This window comes from Lissotriton helveticus, chromosome 8 (assembly GCF_964261635.1).
Source record: "Lissotriton helveticus chromosome 8, aLisHel1.1, whole genome shotgun sequence".
Taxonomy (NCBI): Eukaryota; Metazoa; Chordata; class Amphibia; order Caudata; family Salamandridae; genus Lissotriton; species Lissotriton helveticus.
The window spans coordinates 1,287,905,475-1,287,928,715 of NC_136069.1; positions in this window are offsets into that span (position 1 = coordinate 1,287,905,475).

Sequence of the window (23,241 nt, forward strand, 5' to 3'; positions counted from 1 at the left end):
TACTAACACATATTTACTCTCTTATACAATCCCTGATACAAGTTCACAATGATCCATACAGCCACTCACACATTCACTAGCTCTCATGCACAGTTATTTATATATGCCAACTCTCACATGTACTTTGTTTTACATATGTACTTACTTTGACATGTAGCACTGAGATATCCATTCACTCACCAATACACTCATGCACACAGTCAACCGCCCATACAGGTGTTTCCACATGCACTCTTGAACTCATACACCTAGTGAATCAACTGCTCACACATCTATGCACAGAGTCACACACCTCCCAGCCACCCCCACACAAACTCAATCTCCCATACAAATACTTGGGCAACCAATCAATAACACATATAGCCTCTCGTATAGCTAATGATCAACACATGCAGCAGTTTACATCACAACAGACATACTGATGCACACATTCAGACAGTTTAGTCACTAACCCATGCATTTAGTACGACACATTTATTCACTCACTCATACAGTCAGTCACGCACCTACTAAATCCTTCATCCAGACACTTATACATCCACTCATTCTTCAATATATCAAACATATTTAAACTTTACAGAAACACACAGTCACTGGATGATGTTATCAGTGATGTCATTTGAGATGTCAAATGAGATGTCATCAGTGATGTCATCAGTGATGTCATTTGAGATGTCATCAGTGATGTCATCAGTGATGACACTGACCATGTCATGAATGATGTAATATGTGACATCATCAGCAGTGGATTGCGGGTGCGCGATATATAGTTAGTGCAACTAACTATATATGGAATTTCAATGGTTTTGTGTGAGTAAAATAAGGTTTTGTAAATGCTAATTCCTAACTATATATGGTCTATAACCTATGGTTTTTTCAGTGAATTTTCAAGGTTTTGTAAATGCTAATTCCTAACTATATATGGTGTATAACCTATGGTTTTTTCAGTGAATTTCAATGGTTTTTTAATAGCAAATATCAAAAGCTTTAAAATGTATTCTTCTTTAAATCGAAATATATATTTTATATGTTTTTAATACAATTTTTTAATGTATTTTTTTATATATTTTTTTGTTTCGCTTCCGGTCCGCGAACCGGGTAGCTTCCCGTTAGCTCAATTTCTTGCCGCGACCTGGTCCGCGAACCGGTAAACGTTCCGTTTGCGCAACTGCCACGTTCGAAAACAACATCGTGACGCAGCGCGTAATCGCGAAGTATCGCGTTGTTGCGTAATGCGTCATATGACGCGCCGCTTCAGCGCACCCGGAAGCGCTCCGGTCCGCGAAGCGCGAAGCGCAGCTTCCCGGAAGCGATCCGGGGCGCGGCGCGGAGCGCGTACCGTAAGCATAACAGGTCATGTGATTTGTCATGTGACTTGTTAATAACACTTTTCATTGGTTCATTTCACTTTTGGTTTCCTAATGTTGTTAGGCTAGGTCATGTGACCTAAAAATAACACTTTTCATTGGTTTAGAACTATTTTTTTTTCCCAAATGATGAAAACCCCTCCTTGTTTTTACCTCATTCTTACTTTCTACTTCCAGAGAGCAAGACCTATTTTTCACAATGGCTTCTGTAATAGCTGCAGCTGGTGCTTCTCAGCAACCACCACCACCACCACCACCACCAAAAGGACCACCTCCAACACTGGACTTTGGTAGAGAGGAAGATAATGAGGACGAAGAGGAGGAGGAGGAGGAAGAGCAAGTAAGGCAGTTCCTGCCAGAAACACCAAGGCAGAGCCATCTTGCTGCCAATCCCCCAAATGTCATCCCCAGCACCTCCAGTGGACAAAGCTCATTCGCCGGACCAGACAATATTCAAGCTCCTTTTGAACACTACAAAATAGTTTGTATATATTGTGGAGGAACTATTTGTTATAGAGAGAAGAGTATTACTTTGATTAACCGAGCTGGAGAAATTCATAAATGCATCAAGATGAGAAAACAATGAATCCTTTTTATTTTTTTTGCTCCTGTTGAGACATGTTCAAACCCTGCTTTTTTGTTATTTCCTCTAAAAAAACACTAAAAAAACACAAAATAGTTTTCAAAAATAAAAAAATAAAAAAAATTGTTCAGAAAATTAATAAAAAAATAAAAAAAATAAAAAGAATAAAAAAACAGTTCTTTTCAGAACTACCTTCCATTTATAACAAAATTGCCCAAATTTTTATACCCTGTCTTTCTTTTTTCCTCATAGTACGCTCCTCGGACCGCTTCCCGGTGCGCGTACCGGGCGCTCCCCACGCAAAAACAAAGAAAAAAAATATTATTTTTTTTGCCCCGTGGGGCCCCTTTAAAGCCTCCACATCAAACCTAGGGGGTCAGGGAGGATCTACTATGCCCCCTTATGGTCATTTCCCCCTTTGTTTTGGCCTCCTCTTGTCTCTCGATCCTACCGAGAGACAAGATGGCGGCCGCTCTGGACTGTTTAGAATGTTGACAGACACCGGAGAGCCAATCAGCTTCGCTTCGCGAAGTTCCGTTACGCGTCAAGTACGCGAACCGGGGCGCTACCCGGAGCGCGCTTACAGATATATATCTTTTTTTGAACGTTAATTTCTCAAAATCCACTGGAGCACATATCTTGAGACCTAGCAAAGGCACATCAGGCTAACAGTCCCTACAATTTTGCCAAGTTTCGTGCAAATCCATTCAGCCGTTCGGGCTAAAAGTGAGGCCAACCGCCCTATGGAAATTAACATGGGAAAAACGCGTTTTGGGACCCCCCTTTTTTCTCGGCCCCCCCTTGACGAAACCCCCCCCAAATTTTCAGTGGCTGCTCAGAAACAAAATGTTCCATTTTCCTGAAAATTTCAGCCAATTCCGTCCACAAACGCCAAACTTATTAGACATAGAATTTTCAAAAATCCCATAGAGAAAAAATCCTAACTATATATACCTACTGGCGACCGCCAGTAGGTAATATATATATATATTCACTGAAAAAACCATAGGTTATACACCATATATAGTTAGGAATTAGCATTTAAAAAACCTTATTTTACTCACACAAAACCATTGAAATTCCATATATAGTTAGTTGTACTAACTATATATCGCGCACCCGCAATCCACTGCTGATCATGTCACATATTACATCATTCATGACATGGTCAGTGACATCACTGATGACATCACTGATGACATCTCAAATGACATCACTGATGACATCACTGATGACATCTCAAATGACATCACTGATGACATCACTGATGACATCTCAAATGACATCACTGATGACATCACTGATGACAACATCCAGTGACTGTGTGTTTCTGTAAAGTTAAAATATGTCTTACATATTGAAGAATGAGTGGATGTATAAGTGTCTGGACGAAGGATTTAGTAGGTGCATGACTGACTGTATGAGTGAGTGATTAAATGTGTCTCACTGAGTGCATGGGTTAGGGACTAAACTATCTTAATTTGTGCATCATTATGTCTGTTGTTCTGTAAACTGCTGCATGTGTTGATCAGTAGCTATATGATTAACTATATGGGTTATTGATTGGTTGCCCAAGTATTTGTATGGGAGACTGAGAGTGTGTATGGGTGGCTGGGAGGTGTATGACTCTCTGCATAGATGTATGGGTTCAAAATTGCATGTGGAAACAGCTGTATGGGCGGTTGACTGTGTGCATGACTGTATTGGTGAGTGAATAGATATCTCAGTGCTACATGTCAAAGTAAGTACATATGTAAAATACAGTACATGTGAGAGTTGACATATATAAATAACTGTGCATAAGAGCCAGTGAATGTGTGAGTGGCTGTATGGATCATTGTGAACTTGTATCCAGGATTGTATAAGTGAGTAAATATGTTTTAGTATATGTTTGAATAAGTAAGGTGTGTTTAACTGTATAGTTAAGGAAATGGAGGTGTGATTGATTGTTTGCATGACTGACTAGGTGTGTGTGTAACTTCATGGATGAGTGACAATCTGCGAGTCTGTGTTTACACTGAGTGTATCTAAGGTTATATTAGAGTCTGAAGATGTTCATCGTATTATCACATGAATGATGTCATCAGTGATGTGATCAGTAATGTCAAATGAGATGTCATCAGTGATGTCATCAGTGATGTCATTTGAGATGTCATCAGTGATGTCATCAGTGATGTCATTTGAGATGTCATCAGTGATGTCATCAGTGATGTCATTTGAGATGTCATCAGTGATGTCATCAGTGATGTCACTGACCATGTCATGAATGATGTAATATGTGACATGATCAGCAGTGGATTGCGGGTGCGCGGTATATAGTTAGTACAACTAACTATATATGGAATTTCAATGGTTTTGTGTGAGTAAAATAAGGTTTTTTAAATGCTAATTCCTAACTATATATGGTGTATAACCTATGGTTTTTTCAGTGAATTTTCAAGGTTTTGTAAATGCTAATTCCTAACTATATATGGTCTATAACCTATGGTTTTTTCAGTGAATTTCATTGGTTTTTTTTAAAGCTAATATCTATAGCTGTAAAATGTATTCTTCTTTAAATCCAAAAATATATTTTATATGTTTATTAATAATTTTTTTAAAATATTTTTTTTGTTTCGCTCCCGGTCCGCGAACCGGGAAGCTTCCCGTTAGCTCAATTTGATGCCGCGACCCGGTCCGCGAACCGGTAAGAAATCAACATAGTGACGGTATCGCGTTGCCGCGTAATGCGTCTTATGACGTACTGCGTTACCGCACCCGGAAGTGCCCCGGGGCGCGGACCGAGGCGCGAAACGCAGCTCCCCGGAAGCGATCCGCGGCGCGTCGCGAAAGCGCGACGTATCGCGTTGCCGCGTAATGCGTCTTGTGACGTACCGCGTTAGCGCACCCGGAAGTGTCCCGGGGCGCGGACCGAGGCGCGAAGCTCAGCGACCCGGAAGCTAACCGGGGCGCGTTCCGCAGCGCGTAACATGAGCGTGAGAGGTCATGTGACTTGTTAATAAAACTTTTCATTGGTTCATTTCACTTTTGGTTTCATAATGATGTAAGGCTAGGTCAGGTGACCTAAAAATAACACTTTTCATTGGTTGAGAAGTATTGTTTTTCCCAAATGATGAAAACCCCTCCTTCTTTCCTCACTCTGACTTTCATCATTGTGAGAGGAAGACCTTCATTACTATATCAGAAATGGCTTCAGTAGTTGCTTCAGCTGGTGGACCCCCACCACCACCTCCACCTCCTCATGGGAAGAGAGGACCACCTCCCCAGGTGATGACCAACACTGAGGAGGAAGAGGAAGAAATGGATGAAGAGGAGGGAGAAGAACCACAGTTCTTAGAAGAGGTGCCCCGGGTTTCACATAAGAAAGCCAGTTTCATCTGGCAGTTTTATTCGATCCCTCCTGGCCAAAAAAAAGTCAATGCGAGGTATGTCACCTGCCTCATCTGTAAAGAAAAATTATCCAGAGGGACGGATAAGAAATATAGTTATGGCAACCATACTATGCACAGGCACATGACAAGGAAGCATCCACTGAATTATAGCCGGGCGGAAATACAGGATTTGCAGGAAAATCCGAGATCAACTCCTGTGGCCAGATCAAGAATACCCATTTCATTGACACCAGCAGAGGCACGGGAAACTGTGCCAAATATACAAGAACATTTTGGCCACATGATCCACACTTGTATGCACTGTCGTGCGTTGTTAGCATGTGGCAACATGAGCATAAATGCTATAAACCTGGCGTATGAACACCATAATTGCCCTAACCGCCCCCAGTAATTTTTTTTTGCTCCTGTTGAGCCCTTTTCAATGCCTGTTTTTTGTTGTTTCCCCCCCCCAAAAAAACCCAAAAAAATATAAAATCGTTCAAAAAATACAAAAAAAAAAAAAAATGTTCCAAAAAAAATAAATATATAAAACAACAAAAATATTAAAAAAAAAGTTCTTTTCAGAACTACCTTCCCTTTCAAAAAAAATTTCTAGAATGTTTAGCACTCTGGCAAGCTCTATTTCTTTTGGTTCGCTTCCCGGTTAGCTTCCCGGTACGCGGACCGGGAGCTAACCAAAAAATGTTTTTTTTTTTAAAAAAGAGTAAGTATAAGGAAAGTAAACAGAGAGTGATGTTAAAAGAAAGACAGCTATAGGGAGTAAAGAAGAGATACTGTTTAATAGATCTATTTACCGAAGAAAAGACGGAAGAGGGTATAATTGTGAAAAACAAAATAGATAACGAAGTGAAAGAAAAAAAAAGAGAGTATAACATTAACAAAGAAGAGTTTCTTGGAGAATGTGAGTGAATGTTCAAAATAAGATTAAAACATGAGGAATAACAGAGAGAAAAAACTAGAAAACAGAAAACAAAAAATAACAGAAAAACATTAATTGAAACAGCAAAGAAATGTAAGTAACATAGAGCCATATCATCAACATAGGCAATAAAAGTTTTGCAGCTTTTATTGGCAGAAATGTGTCGCTAAAGCTGCTTTTGCGGCAGAAAACTGCCGCTAAAACCACTTTTGCACCAGTTTTCTGCCAATAAAAAGAGCAATAATTTTATTGGCTGTGTTCATAATATGCCCCTTAGTGTGCTTCAACTACACAGAGAAAGCATTATGAACAAGTAGTGATAGAGTGATCAGTCAAAGACACTAAGAGTAATAGAGACGGAGTGAGTGAACAAGAGTGAGGAACTATGAGAAGAGAGGGACTGAGAAAAAGAGTGGAAGGAGTTGAGTAAGTAGGTAATAGAGAAAGGAATGAGGAAAGTAGCAAAGGCAGGAAACTGAGGGTTAAAGAAATGAAGCAGTGGAACTAATAGAAGTTAAATGTGATAGAAATGTAATGAAAAGAGTACAAAACATTTACCTTATAATTGTCGTTAAATTACTCACTTTTTGTTTTTATACTTTCAATCTGTGAAAGAGAGAACAAACATTTGAAAAATATTAAAACATGTATTTAAAAATTACAAAAGACAAGGGAAAAGATTGAAGGACAAACAGTTTTTCAACAACTTTGACACTTACAGAAGCTTCTGCTTCTCCAGGCCCCCTACACAGTCCTAAAGATATACATTTTAAACTAACAGTATCTTGATGCAGATGAAGTGAGGCCTATCTTAAAACATGGTGCATCTTTTGCATTGCTGTTGTCTCAGAAAAGTGTCGCAAGACACTAAAATTTTAAATGATTACTTCAGGATGCCAATAAGATGTGTCCTATCCAGAGGTTTGTTTGAGGTGAGGCCTACTCAGGGTTGCAGATGAAATTTCGAGTTGTTGAAGAGAACAGAGGACATAATACATGTGAAGGTCTACCAATGAAGTGAGTCATGTCCACTGCACTCTTGAACAAAGTCCAAACCTCCTATGTTTCCCTGGACAGACCTAAACTTGATCTGCACAATGTGATTCATAATGATAGGAAACACAGGTGATGTAAATGAAATACGTGCAATTTATTTTGCTCATTTCACAATCACATCACTTGTGTTTCCTTTGCTTAGGTATCTCATTGTGCAGATGTAGTCCAGCATATGAAAGAATACGCAGAAGTGCAGCACTGCATGCAACAACTTTGACACTTACAGAAGCCTCACCTTCTCCATGCCTCCTACACAGTTCTACATATACATCATAAATGCAAACAGTACAGAATTAATTATACATGTTAAATGGTTTATTTTTGCTGTTCTCAGAATGTATCAAAATTCACTAAAAACAGTGACTTGAAGGTATTCATCATATAACAGCGGGGGAAAAAAAACACAATCAAAATGATTGTGTTTAAAAAACCCATACAACATAACAAATCAGAATTCAGAACTCCTTAAAGTTAACTTACTTTCCATGACGTCAAAGGATGTCCTATGAACAGCTTACACTCTGTTGTGCTGTTATTACTTTCAGCCCGCCACTTTCTGAAAGAAAATCTCCATCGTTTTTAAAAACATGTTACATGCAATAAATGACTTCTTGCTCTCTACCACAAGTTTCCACAAGGCCAAATCTTGTCAGACCCATTTATAACTCTTGGATTTCTTGTAAGCCAATCCCGTCATTTGGCATTTCCGCAACTTTCAGAATTAAAATGTTGAAGATCATTTTCACAATCCTGGAATAGTAATATCTTCCCCTTCTTGCTCAGTCATGTTCTACATTCCTATGACACTGATACTGCTTACTATGAAGCAGACTTACACTACCTCTATGACTACTACAATTATTTAATTCTCTACATCACTTTTAATCACAAAGCAATGTAAAACAGTAGACAGCATTGCAGACTTACATTCCCTCTACTTTATGTTTTGATTGGCTGCTTCAATTAGCTTATAAAAAGAAATAGTTTTTCTGAACTCATTCAAAGTGCACTTATTTCTCCATGACGTCCAGTCTTATGGTTAGAAGTTATGTCTCTGAACTACACTTATCCTCAAGGCCAAATTGTGTAGGAGCCATTAGAACTTCTTGAAATTCCACAGAGCACATCCCGAGATTATTTCCCCAAAATTTTGGTTTTAAAAACACCAGGTAAGAGTTTTTAAGGTCATACGGCAATTTTTTTTAAAAAATTAAAACAGAATCGTTGCAGAATGACCAGCCATTTCTAGACTTTAAATAAGCTGTGTAATGTCCTGATGTTATTGAAGGACCGTCATGATATATAATTGCTGCAGTTACAAAAGTCCTTCCTGATATTGACAACTGCGAAGCTACAAAATTTTTTATTAAAGTTGTCAATTTTGTTCCATCAGGCCTACATCGTTGGAACATTAAAATGACATACTGGCCATATGTTCGTATAAATAATGTGGACATCATTTCAGATTTACATTGGCTACACTCCATGTTGTGATCAGCTGCTTTTACTAGCTTATTAAAGGAGACTGATTTACTGTCTGGCAAAGTTAAATATATAAATCTTTCTGAGTCTACACTAGTAGTACTTGATACCATACAGTTCTCGCAGTCATGCTGCCATTGATAAGAAAGCCCAAACAGCTGATCTACATCTACACCTTCAGCATGTAATACATCAAGCATATACATTAAAAACTCCTGACAATCTTGCTGAATATTTTGAGAGAATTGTGTTTGGCCTGAACATCTGTCTAACAGATTTCGAATTTCAGACACACTTTCTATGTTTGTTCTATCAGTGCTACATTTCTCTAACACAGAATTTAACAAACTGCAAAATGTTTGATCAGAATTGACCACAATCTCTTCTTTTACATTTTCTAGAGAAAACAAAACATTAACCACTACATTAGCATAGCAGTTGACACCAGAACTGTTTTCAAACTGAAAACCAACAACATCTTCAACAGAATCCTTTTTGTTTCTGCTTGTAATTTTAGGTTCATTGACTTTTTGTCTTTTTGCTACAACCTCCCCAGTATTGGTCACATTTCTTCGTTTCCGGCCTACCACACGTTTCTCAAACAAAGGATACTGAGGCAAATGTGGCGCATACTCTCTTCTTAACCTATTGTATTCCTTAACACAATCTAGATCCGCACAAATGTTTGTGACATCACACTCAATCAAGTACAATCCCGATAAAGTTCTAACTCGTGACAATGCCACATATGCCATACCCTCCTTGAACACAGAACTGCCAATATTCACCAATGCACTGTCTACACTTAAACCTTGCGATTTATGGATTGTCACCGCATATGCCAAGCAAACAGGAAACTGCTTACGGCGAACATATAAGTCTTTTACAAGCAAAAATCTAGCAGAACAACGACCAATTAGCTGTACTTCCTCAATGCCATCAAATTTAATTTTTAAAAATTCAATTCCATCTCTATTTCTGTATTTCACAAAATCAACAACATTACCCATTGATCCATTTACCAGACCTCTTTCAACATGTAAATTCCTTCTTAAAATTATACGGCAGTTCAAGCACACATTCAGAGTCTTTTCAAAACCTGCAGTTTTAGATATACTCTTCTCTAATGAATCCAATTTTGTTTTCAGATTCTCAGACAAAATAATTGTTGATCCCATATGCTCTACTCTGTCAATAGCTTCCAGTTTCACAATCTCTTGCTTTTCTAAATGCAACATTTTGTTGTTGAATTTGGCACATTCTGCAAGAGTTGGCATCAAACATATTCCAGATTTCTTCTCAGTAATTTTCTGAAAAATATTCTCAGGCACAACATCTTGTTCTGGATATAAATTTGACAGTAATCGTGCATGTAAAGCTTCTTTCCCATGCTCGGTCACTTTTCCAATTCTAACATCTTGTAGAATAGTCTTGTAAACTTCATCCTTCGCCTGACGCATATTTTCATGCAGTTCAGCATAATTGAAGTTTAACCATATATTGACGTTGCCAATGCTCCCTAGGCACTTCCTGGTATCTTCATGCGTGAGCATTTTGAACACAGGTTGCCCTTTCACTGGTGTCAGCTGCAAAAGATCTCCGAAAACAATGATGTGTTTGCCACCAAATAACACATCATACTCTGTTTTGAGAACTTCTTGCATTCTCAAATGCACAAAGGCAAGCATGACATTGGAAACCATGCTTACTTCGTCAATGATAAGAAGTTTCATTTTCCTCAAGATTCTTGAAACTTCAAAACAAGCATCTCCAGATAGCTTGTGATATTGTAATTTGTTGTCATGCTCCACTGGCAGCATCAGTAAACGATGTAAAGTAATCCCTTTAATGTTATGTGCTGCCAGTCCAGTTGGAGCGGTGACAACACAAGACAGCGATGACTCTGTCCTTTCCTGCAAATAGCATGAAATTGCTTTAATGAGGAAACTTTTTCCAGTTCCCGCTTCTCCACTCACGTACAGTCGGACAGGCTTCAACGATGTACATGAGCACTCTTTCTTGTCATGACTTAATCCATGATCAATTTGCATGGTAACTTCGTCATATATTTTCCTCTGCTCAACGTTGAGTTGTCTTTCCAACTCTTCTAAGTTAACCGCATCGTCCTGAGCATGTGCCATGGCTCTTTCCACTTCATTCATGGCAGTGGCAGCTTCATTTTCGATAACAGGTCCTCCTAGTGGATCCTGACTCAATGAAGCAGAACTCTGACTGTCCTGAGAACTGTCTCTGGCAATCTCGGCTGCAATCGTTGCTTCCTGCTCAATTTCCGCATTCAACATTTCTACATATTTGGGAAAAGCAGGACATTCTATGGTCTCCTTGGCGGCATTGAAAGAGTCTTCGTAACAGAGGAAATCTCCAAGCAGTTCCTCTTCTGCACGCCAAGGCTTGAAAAGTTGCAAAAGTGCTAAATAGAAAAACTCCTTTTTTTCAGGAGATTCGCCACTCAATTTTCGATGGTTTACCAAGTGTCATTTTCTTTGCTTGACCAGACATCCCTCACTTCCTATTACAGCATACACTCCTTTCTCAGTATCTTCTTTGATGTTCCTCTTGAATATGTAATTTTGAAGAACCTCATACAGACAAACATTGTCGAGGTGACTGCTTCTATTTGGATAATATGTATCCAACATGTTGGTCTTCAAAATGTCGGTACTGTTTGGCTCCTTTTCCGCCAAATACTCAATTTCCCGCACAGGTTTGAGAACTCGATTACGCGTTGCAGCAAGACCAAGACTCACCCAAACGATACTCCTGGACTTGGCATAGAGACTTGCTGAAGACAACCGGTCAGAGCATTCGTAAGCTCCAATTTCTCGATGCGACAACATCTTCAGACTGAAACTGTACAACTTCTTGCTGAGGCTCTTTTCATGGGAAATGTCCTCCCACATATCCTTCAATAATGTCTTCTCTTTTTTGGTGATGTAAGACGTCACATACCGAGCCACAGCCATACAGTTATCAGCCACAAACTGTATATCCATGTTAGCATTCCACATGGACAAAATCACCGGGTTGTAGTCGTTGATGTACTTGGACTCTTCGTTCCTCTTCAAATTGTATGTGTTTTTAGGTGATTTCTTCATGACATTGTGTCGCAGCGAAGACATCAAACTGTTTACTCTTCCTTTAGAAATCACCGGTCGTGGAAAGCCGAAACGACATTTAGTGTAGAACTTGTCCTTGTTTCGGAATTTACGACGGCAGTACTTTCCACATCGATGGCTTTGGAAACGCAGAACTTTTTCTCTTAGGCTTTTCTTCTCCTTTGCGTTTGGAACAGCACACGTAGAATACTGTTGGATGAAACTCATCACTGAGTCTTCTGGATCCGTTCCAAATTTAGGTGCATCCTTGATCCACAGCAACATATGTATATGAGGAGCACCTCTTGCTTGGTACTCCTTTCTCCAGAAGAAATCCAACACCTCTCCAAGAGGTGGATTCTTCTTATTCATGATGAAAGACATCATAGCTTCAAATCTATGATTGAAGTACCTACATACATTGACTGGATCCAAAGAGCACAGTTCTCCGGGTGTCTTGAATTCGATGTTATCTACGTTAGCATTTGCCTCTCGTAGAAATTCAAGTAAGTCTTCCCAGCCATACTCGGCACAGCTCAGAGTGAGGAACCATGTGGGAGTACCTAAGTTCCTCAGCATACATTTTAAATCACCATGACGACGGTACCAGTACTCATTAGTACCACGCTGACACGCCATGAGATTAATCAGGTGAGAATCCAAAATACTGTCTTGGACATTGACTTTATCCATAAAGTCACTTACCGAGATGTTTTGCATGTGTATACCACTTTTCAAGATGTGGTTCACTGCATATGACAGTCCAGACAGATCGCTTTCAAACAGGAGATGAAACAAATAAGGAATGCATTGTCGAAACCTAGCATCTCCTGCATACAATCGCAAAGTCCGGTATTCAGAAGCAGGAATTTGATGAGGTCGCTCATCATATCTTCCTCCCTGACCTGTTGGAAAAAGCTGTGGGAAACACCGAGCTTCCAAACTTTCCTCCCAAACACTAATGGGACTCCCTTTTGCTTGTTTCATTTGAAACAACTCAATAGCATTCCCCATGACTTCCTTGGAATGCAAAGGATGAACACTATAATGTTCATATATTTCTTCACTAGTACAGGGTTCTACTTTCTCAATTTGACCAGCACACAAATCGTGGCCTCTTCCTCACTTACTTCCTCTTCTGCAACATATACATTTTTATAGTATTTATTATATTTTTTCAAATACAATGTTGCCCTTTTGACTTTCCTAACATCTACTAAATCTTGCCATATTTTCTTATTCTTTGTCGGAACCCCATTAACTAAGATAACAAGAGGTTCCTCTTCCACTTTTTCTACTCCAATTGTGTTAATGTTTTTCTTCAAATCTAGAGGCAAATAAACAACTCTTCCCTTTAATCCTCTCTGTAAATCTGATGGAGGCAATTTCCCTGTCTTTGGCTCCATTCTTACAATAGCCTGAAAGGGATGGATACTTTGAATCAAAATAGATTCATAAGTATTTAAATCCTTCAATTCAAAAGGAATCTCAACCAATTCCAGATTATTATGAACTGCTCTAGCAGGCATCTGGTTTTGATTTAATTTGCAACAACAATAAGTACACACACGTTGATCCAATCCCAAATCAAAACAATTTTCTACCATCAAGTATGTTGTGAAATCCTTCCATTCACTATTATTTTCCCTTTCACTTTTTGCATATAAATCCACTAACTTAGTCTGATTCTTATAATAAGTGCGTCGACAACACACACAAGTGAAATTAGGCCTCTCACTTGATTTCACCTGAAACGTCGCAATTTCCTTCTGAAAATTATCTGTACTGGAAACCTGTACACTATCTTCCACATTACCCTCTTCTTCTTGGTCAATTTCAACATTCTCCTCTTTACTTCCAAAGTAACAAAACTCAATTTCTTCACATATATTCTTCACATCTATTTCAGAACCATGCAAAAGAGCAGCGCATAATTGTTTAAGCATAATTGCTGGACTCTTAGCATAATACAACATTCTAACTCATTTCCTCACTTTATTATGATGCACTGCTAGCATCCTGAAATGATGAAAAACACTCTGGCATACTCTCCTGGAAAGACAAGCCAGTGAATGACCATGCAAACCTGTCACTTCTCTCACTCTGCAAGGATCTAATTCTTGCAACAACCTTATTTTCTGCTTCAAACTTTTCTTATTAAATGACCGTACAAAATCACAAAGCAAATTGATGGAATCCTGTCGCACACTACAAATACTACTACACTTCCAGGTGTAGACAGGACCCTTAGCACGTCTTCCTAAAACCTCATTACCTAACACCTCTTCTGTCTCTGTTGTCACAAGTTTTTCTTTTTCAACTGGACAACCATCTTTCACTTCATAAGCACGACCACTGGTGTCAACTGCATGCACCAAATCATTATCCTGGAAATAACTCTCCTCATTAAAAAATGCCTCACAGCTTGAACTATGCATCCATTCTCCAGAAAAAACTTCACAAAAATTACTACGATTAACTATTCTCTTCCATCTACTATTTCTTTTGAAATCATAAATTGCCTTGTTTAGCTTCCTAATTCTATTGATTATCAAAATAAATAACTTACGTTTAATTTCAAATGCCTGATCAATAACTTTCTCAACTTTTTTTTTTCTCTTATAAAAAAGCACTTTCTGTTGACCTTTCTTAATATTTTTTAACAAATTGCCAATTATCCTGTTGCGGAACATTCGTTTACGAATGTCCCTAAACTGTTGTTTCCTTCTACTATCATGCACAGAGTTATCTCTTGCTCTAGCAGTAACATTTTTGATTGGCCTTTCCTTTCCATTTGAATTGGTTCTCTTTTTCTGGACTGAAACATTTTCTGTAGTAATATTTTTTTTACTACACATATTTCCTATGAAATATTTTGTGCTCTTACCCGGTGCTTTCTTCGTGACTTGACAAATCTTTTTGTTAGAGGACTGCTGCTTATTTTGTTTCACCTGCTGTCTTTGACGTTTTGCAGCCTTTCTCTGTCTTTCTATTGTTGGCATGGTGAAATCTTGAAATGATCTGCAGTTGAATCTGTGGTAAAATATAATAAAAAATGTTATTAACCACTATTACCAAACAGTAAATCAATAACAGTGATCAAAAACTTAACACACTACTTGACATTTTAAATAGAAGATTTTTTAGTCCTTGGCAAATTTACAATACAGAAATAGCAGAAAAGAAATGACATTTATATTTATGTTACCTGTGCTATTTTATATGTGAATCTGATCTAATTTTATGAGCATATTTTAATATTTTATTGAAGACACTACACATAACCTGTTTTTGAAGGTGTCTTTATTTTTAAATTAAACGGTTTACATTTTTACTTTTTATTAATTATAAATTTAAAAAATAAATGTTTATAGTTCCATAGGCTCAAGCAGGTCAGCTTCCCACCCTATGTCATATAATTCGGACAAATCTGCATCCTCATCACGCTCTTCTTCATCCTCAGGATTTAAATCATCCAAGGGATCAACATCCACTGATGTTTCAATTACGAGTTCAATGATGAGGTCAAAATCAACTGATTGCAGATTGTCGCTCATGTTGATGTTGTCTTTATCTTTAAAGAAAGATAACAACAATGAGATGTTGCAGAGTAAGAGACAAATCTCAGAGATTATAATAGTAAAATTGTTTAACAAGAGTTATATTTTGCAGCTATTATTTAGCCATGTCCAGCAATGCTGAGCAGGTGAAGACTATGTCTAATTTTTCAGTGAACAGGACTCATCTCTTCTTAACCTTGGATAAGCCTCACCGACTCTGTGTCCCCTGCACATACTTAAATGTAAAGGGGCAGATTTATGTTAAATGGCACATCCCCAGGCATGCACCAGTTAACGTGCACCGCTGCTCTGCCACCCATGGTGTGCCGTATTTACAATCAGATAGGAGAAAGCTGCGTCAAAACCCTGCGCCTGCTTTAAGCAGGCATAGGTCTTGACGCAACATTGTGGAGATGGGGCACCCCTGAGCCTTGCTTGAGCTGCATTGCACTTGCGATACAACTCCAGCAATCACTACCTTTACAGCACAGATACGTCACGCATCTGTGCCATTTTTGCCCCATGATGCCCCGCATTGTAAATGCAGCACACCATGGGTGGCGGAACAGCGGCGCAGGATGACTGACACATCCCTGGTGATGCGCCAGTCATCATAAATGTATCCCTAAGCTTCTTATCTTGTTACAGATGAACCGCCATATGTACCATCAAACTATTTTGCATTTCCTAAATAGCGAATTTTAAGGGATAAATAGCAATTCTTTACCATTCCTAATTTGCAATGAGCAAATTGCTAATTGCAAGTTACCCATTCATTTCCATGGGCTAGGAGGCTCATAGGAATGAAGGTTTAATTTGCGATTAGCAATTTGCTCATCACAAATTAGGAATTTTTCCAAGGGTGCAGGGGTGTCTCAAAAACACCCTGCTGCACCCCTGAAAAAGAAATTTGGGGGCATATGGCACACATACTAAGGGCATGTGTTGGCGTCATATGGGACCTTTTGTTTTTGGGAAAAAAATGCTTTTTGAAAAGAATTCACAAATTACCACCAACTAGAAGTTGGTGGTAGTTTCCAAATCCTTAATGTCATTTTTTACATATTTTTTGTTCGATACATTGCATTTAAGTAATCGCAAAATTTGCAAATCCTTCAGTGCAATCGCAAAATAAAGAATAGCAAATTTTGAATTAAGGACATTTTAAGTAATTTCCACATGTGCAGTGTTTTCAAATTATGATTTGAAAATCGTTTTTGGGGAAAAGGAATGGTTTGCAAATTTATGACAAGGACATAATGGTGTATGCTTCTCTATAAGGCATTTCAGTGTCTCTGATGTCATTTTTCCCATATTACATTATAAGACCTTTCCCCATGGAGCACATTCCTTGTAAATATGCTCCCACCTGTGCATGGTGAATTTAGATTTTGACTGTTTGAGTCACATAGCCATGTTAATAGTGACCCAAAAAAATTGGAAACGCTTTAAAAAAACACATTCATGTGTCTTAAGGACATTTTAAGTCATTTCCCCGTGGACAGTGTTTTGTAAGTGGCGCAAAAGAGTCATACACCTATCATAAATCTGTCCCTAGCATTTTAAATGATTAATTCATGATGACGATAAGGTGTGGCCTATCCAGAGGTTTGTTTAAGGTGAGGCCTACTCAGGATTGCAGATTAAAGTTACGCTTGATGAAGAATACAGAAGAGATAATACATGTAAAGGCCTACCAATGAAGTAAGTGATTTGCACTTTATTTCGCCAGTCATCATAAATGTATCCCTAAGCTTCTTATCTTGTTACAGATGAACCACCATATGTACCATCAAACTATTTTGCATTTCCTAAATAGCGAATTTTAAGGAATAAATAGCAATTCTTTACCATTCCTAATTTGCAATGAGCAAATTGCTAATTGCAAAGTACCCATTCATTTCCATGGGCTAGGAGGCTCATAGGAATGAAGGTGCAATTTGCGATTAGCAATTAGCTCATCACAAAATAGGAATTTTTTCAAGGGTGCAGGGGTATCTCAAGAACACCCTGCTGCACCCCTGAAAAAGAAATTTTGGGGCATATGGCGCACATACATGCCCTAAGGACATGTATTGGCGTCATATGGCACCTTTTGTTTTTTGGAAAAAAATGCTTTTTGAAAAGAATTCGCAAATTACCACAAACTAGAAGTTGGTGGTAGTTTCCAAATCCTTAATGTCATTTTTTACATATTTTTTGTTTGATACATTACATTTAAGGAATCGCAAAATTTGCAAATCCTTCAGTGCAATCGCAAAATAAGGAATAGCAAATTTTGAATTAAGGACATTTTAAGTCATTTCCACATGTGCAGTGTTTTCAAATTATGATTTGAAAATCGTTTTTGGGGAAAAGTAATGGTTTGCAAATTTATGACAAGGACATAATGGTGTATGCTTCTCTATAAGGCATTTCAGTGTCTCTGATGTCATTTTTCCCATATTACATTATAAGACCTTTCCCCATGGAGCACATTCCTTGTAAATATGCTCCCACCTGTGCATGGTGAATTTAGATTTTGACTGTTTGAGTCACATAGCCATGTTAAAAGTGACCCAAAAAAATTGCAAACGCTTTAAAAAAACACATTCATGTGTCTTAAGGACATTTTAAGTCATTTCCCCGTGGACAGTGTTTTTTGTAAGTGACGCAAAAGAGGCATACACCTATCATAAATCTGTCCCTAGCATTTTAAATGATTAATTCATGATGACGATAAGGTGTGGCCTATCCAGAGGTTTGTTTAAGGTCAGGCCTACTCAGGATTGCAGATTAAAGTTACGCTTGATGAAGAATACAGAGGACATAATACATGTAAAGCTCTACCAATGAAGTAAGTGATGTCCACTTCATTGCGCCAGTCATCATAAATGTATCCCTAAGCTTCTTATCTTGTTAGACATCAACCGCCATATGTATCATATAACTATTTTGCATTTCCAAAATAGCGAATTTTAAGGAATAAATAGCGATTCTTTACCATTCCAAATTTGCGATGAGCAAATTGCTAATTGCAAATTACCCATCCATTTCCATGGGCCAGGATGCCCATATGAATGAAGGTGCAATTTGCGATTAGCAATTAGCTCATCGCAAATTAGGAATTTTTCCAAAGGTGCAGGGGTGTCTCAAGAACACCCTGCTGCACCCCTGAAAAATAAATTTGGGGGCATATGGCGCACATAAATTTTAACAACATTCCATTACCTCAAAAACGATTTTCAATTCATAACTTGAAAACACTGCCCACAGGGAAATTACTTAAAATGTCCTTAAGACACATGAAAGTTTTTTTTAAAAGCCTTTGCAAGTTTTTGGGTCACTTTTAACATGGCTATGTAACTCAAACAGTCAAAATCTAAATTTACCAAGCACAGGTGGGAGCATATTTACAAGGAATGTGCTCCACAGGGAAAGGTCTTTTAATGTAATATGTGAAAAATGACATCAGAGACACTGAAATGCCTTATAAAGAATCATACACCATTATGTCCTTGTCATAAATTTACAAACCATTCCTTTTCCCCAAAAACGATTTTCAAATCATAATTTGAAAACACTGCACATGAGGAAATGACTTAAAATGTCCTTAAGACACATGAAAGTGTTTTTTGATTGCCTTTCCAGCATGGTTGGGTCACTTTTAACATGGCTATGTAACACAAACATTTAAAATCTAAATTTGCCATGCACAGGTGGGACCATATTTACAAGCAATTTGCGCCACAGAGAAAGGTCTTACATTAAAATGGGAAAAATAACATCAGGGACAGTCAATTGCCTTATAAAGAAGCATACACCATTATGTCCTTGTCATAAATTTAAAAACAATTCCTTTTCCCCAAAAACGATTTTCAAATCATAATTTCAAAACACTGCACATGGGAAAATTACTTAAAATGTCCTTAAGACACATAAAAGCGTTTTTTGATTGCCTTTGCAGCATGTTTGTATCACTTTTAACATGGCTATGTAACACAAACATTCAAAATCTAAATTTTCCATGCACAGGTGGGAGCATATTTACAAGCATTTTGCGCCACATAATTCATAATTTTCTCCTTAAAGCACACTATTCTCTATCTTAATTAAAGAAATATTTTCTCACCTTAGCAAATACTTTGAGTTTGAAAACAGTCTCAGAAACACACCAATTTGTCTTCAGCAGAGCAAAAGGTATGCACTCCAGAGTCTGCAGCTATCAAAAGCACAGAAATGCTGTAATTCTTCACACATATCTCTCATGTCACCCAATCAAAACTCTTCCCTCACTTTTTTTCAAATGAAAACCCTTCCCCCCTCTGCCATTTCATGCCTTTTCTGCATGGCAACCACCTCTTGGAAGACTTCTGGTGTTTGCAAGTTCACACAACAATGTTGCAATTGAACTCTGAACTCTCAGTGCACCTGCATATCCACTGCAATCTTTCATTTAATGATTATTTATTGACCACTCAAAATACATCTTTCAAAGAACTCACCCATGCACCCTAACTTTCTGTTTTCAGCAATCAAAATCCACCAATCACTGTTACTGCTTCATGAACACAGAAACTCCACAGTTTTTTTCATTTTAAACTCTCATTTTTTCAACTGCCATTTCATTGCCACACTTCATCTGACTGCAGGAGAACCTCCTCTCACCATGTTTTCTGTCTGGATTGTTGGACATAGTTATATTCACTGGGCTCACAGGTATGCTGAGAACAGAAAATTACCTAACCTCAATTTACAAGATGTGGAAATTAAGTGGTTTGGCCACAGAGGATTAAAATGTCACCAATTGATACCATTGGTGAAAACCTTTATGCATTTGCCCAAACCTGACCTGTTAATTGTGCACTGTGGAGGTAATGATTTGGGCACTTTGACTGGGGTAGGTCTGGAAATGCTTTTAAAGGACACCTTTGAGCAATTGATGGCACTTTTTCCTCAGACTGCCTTGGTATATTCAAATATATGCCAAAGACAGAAATGGAGGTGGTCAAACCAATTTTGTCCACAAATTGAGAAGTCGAGGAAGCATGTAAACAAATCTGTTTCAGCTTACATGAGAGACCATGGAATGGGCTCCCTGTACAACAATAACTTGCGTTACTACATGCAAGATATCTACAGAGGAGATGGAGTTCACTTCTCAGATGAGGGCAACAGAATTTTCACTCTGAATTTAAGAATGTGCATTGGTACCTACTTATAAGTACCTAAATGTACCATAAACCCAAAAGCTCTTCTCAGAGCTACCCTACATCTGATCACTCACAATTGTTATTTTTCCTCTAACTTTTTTCACTAATTTTCAACAAAGTACGCTCCCTGGGACGCTACCCGGTACGCGAACCGGGAGCTAACCTCGCGAAATTTTAAAAAAAAATGTTTTTTTTCCGCACATATAAGCCTCCTCAGCCACCCTCACAAAACCTAGGGGGTCAAGATAAGTCTACCGTGCCCCCTTCTACCCATTCTGAACATTATTTGCCCTCCATTTTGTATCTTAATTCGACCGAAACACAAAATGGTGGACTCCCGTAACGCTTAAGGTTTGCGAACCGGGGCGCTCAACGGTTCGCGTACCGGGTCGCTCCCTGGGAAGCGCACCATCAAAAAAGGTGGGAAAGTAGTTCACAGAAAAGCCACTGGAGACAATTTCACCAAATATAGATTACCTCATACTACATACCAATCCCTACCATTTTCACAAATTTGATTGGAATTCCATTTAGCCATTTAGCCTGTAGACCTCTCTAAATACCCTGAGGTAAATTACTTCACAAAACACATCTGAAGTGTTGGAATTGACAACCAATTAATATGTTACTTTCATTTTCTACTTTTTTTACCTGACATTTCATTGGTTATATACCTGAATATATATAAAGGAAGAGAAGAAAACACAGCCATTTTGACTACTACTTCTTGGTGTACATTTCAATAGTATTTTCACTAATTCCTTCAACTTCTTTCTAAAGGTAAGTTTTTATTTTTAAAACTGAAGTATATTGTGCACTATAAGTTAATATGGTAAACTTTTTCTGATAGTTATATACTATCCCTCTGTAGTAGTTATAGATTTAGATAGACTTCTCTGTTATAGTTATGGATGGAGTTAGGCTTCTCTTGTATAATTATGAATTTACTTACGTTAAATCACATACACTTTTTTATATTCCTACTTCCACTCTGATACTATACACTGCCCAAAGATAAATTCACTGATAAAAACTGCCTATCTAAAATTAATCCCAACAGTGCCCTATCTCTACTAATATATATTTTTTTAATCTAAATTTCAGGCAAAATGGAAGGCGAACAGAAAGTTGAATTTCAAATTGTCCTGCAAGAGAGCAGCCAAGAAATCATTGATGAAAATGATATTGAATTTTTCGATGAAACTTGGGACAAAGAACTACTGCAATGTGTACAAGCAGTAGATAACCTCCTTGAAAATGAGGACATTTTACACCCTCAGAGACTACAATGTATATTCAATGATAATTATGAAATTTCTGACAATGAAATGTTAGAAAGTTTAATAAATTATGAAACACAATCACAATAAAAAAAATGCTTAAAAAATTAAAGAAAATAAAAAATAATCAACAAAACCAACAATCAATTAACATACAGCATTTAAAAAGTCTATCATTCATTTTTCATTGCAGTACGCTGCCCAGAACGCTTCCCGGTTCGCGGACCGGGGCTACCCACGCAAAAAAACAATTTTTTTTTTTTTTTTTTTTTGCCCCGCGGGGCCCTTTTAAAGCCTCCACATTAAACCTAGGGGGTCAGGGAGGATCTACTATGCCCCCTTATGGTTATTTCCCCCTTTGTTTTGGCCTCCTCTTGTCTCTCAATCCTACCGAGAGACAAGATGGCGGCCGCTCCGGACTGTTTAGAATGTTGACAGACACCGGAGAACCAATCAGCTTCGCTACGCGAAGTTCCGGTACGCTTAAGGTCCGCGGACCGGAGCGCTGCCCAGAGCGCGCTTACAGATATATATCTTTTTTTAAACGTTAATTTCTCAAAATCCACTGGAGCACATATATTGAGACCTACAAAAGGCACATCGGGCTACCAGTCCCTACAATTTTGCCAAGTTTCATGCAAATCCATTCAGCCGTTCGGGCTAAAAGTGAGGCCAACCGCCCTATGGAAAACTCAATGTTAAAAACACGTTTTGGGACCCCCCTTTTTTCTCGACCCCCCCTGGACGACCCCCCCCCCAAATTTCCAGGGGCTGCTCAGAAACAAAATGTTCCATTTTCCAGAAAATTTCAGCCAATTCCGTCCACAAACGCCAAAGTTATTAGACATAGAATTTTCAAAAATCCCATAGAGAAAAAATCCTAACTATATATACCTACTGGCGACCGCCAGTAGGTAATATATATATATATATATATATTCAAAGACTTTGCGAGAGGATTAGTTTCCGGGATCCGATTCCCATTGTCAGGTGGCGTGTAACACTCGGCCAATCCCACCGCCGAGTTTGGCAATATCCAAGATTTCCGCTACGGTAAGCAACACGCTCTCAGAGAAGGTACAGCTAGTGGAGGTTTATTCACAAGGTAACGCTACGTGTTTCAGCACAAAGGTGCCTTGATCACACGTTAACCGCAAACCAATCAGGAACAACTTTAAGTACAAACAGAATGACCACCTTAATTAGTAAACACAATAGAAGGACATATACTTCATGAAAATTGCGTCGGCCATTTGTAAATGGTCTATTTACATTCTATCTCTATTGAATCATA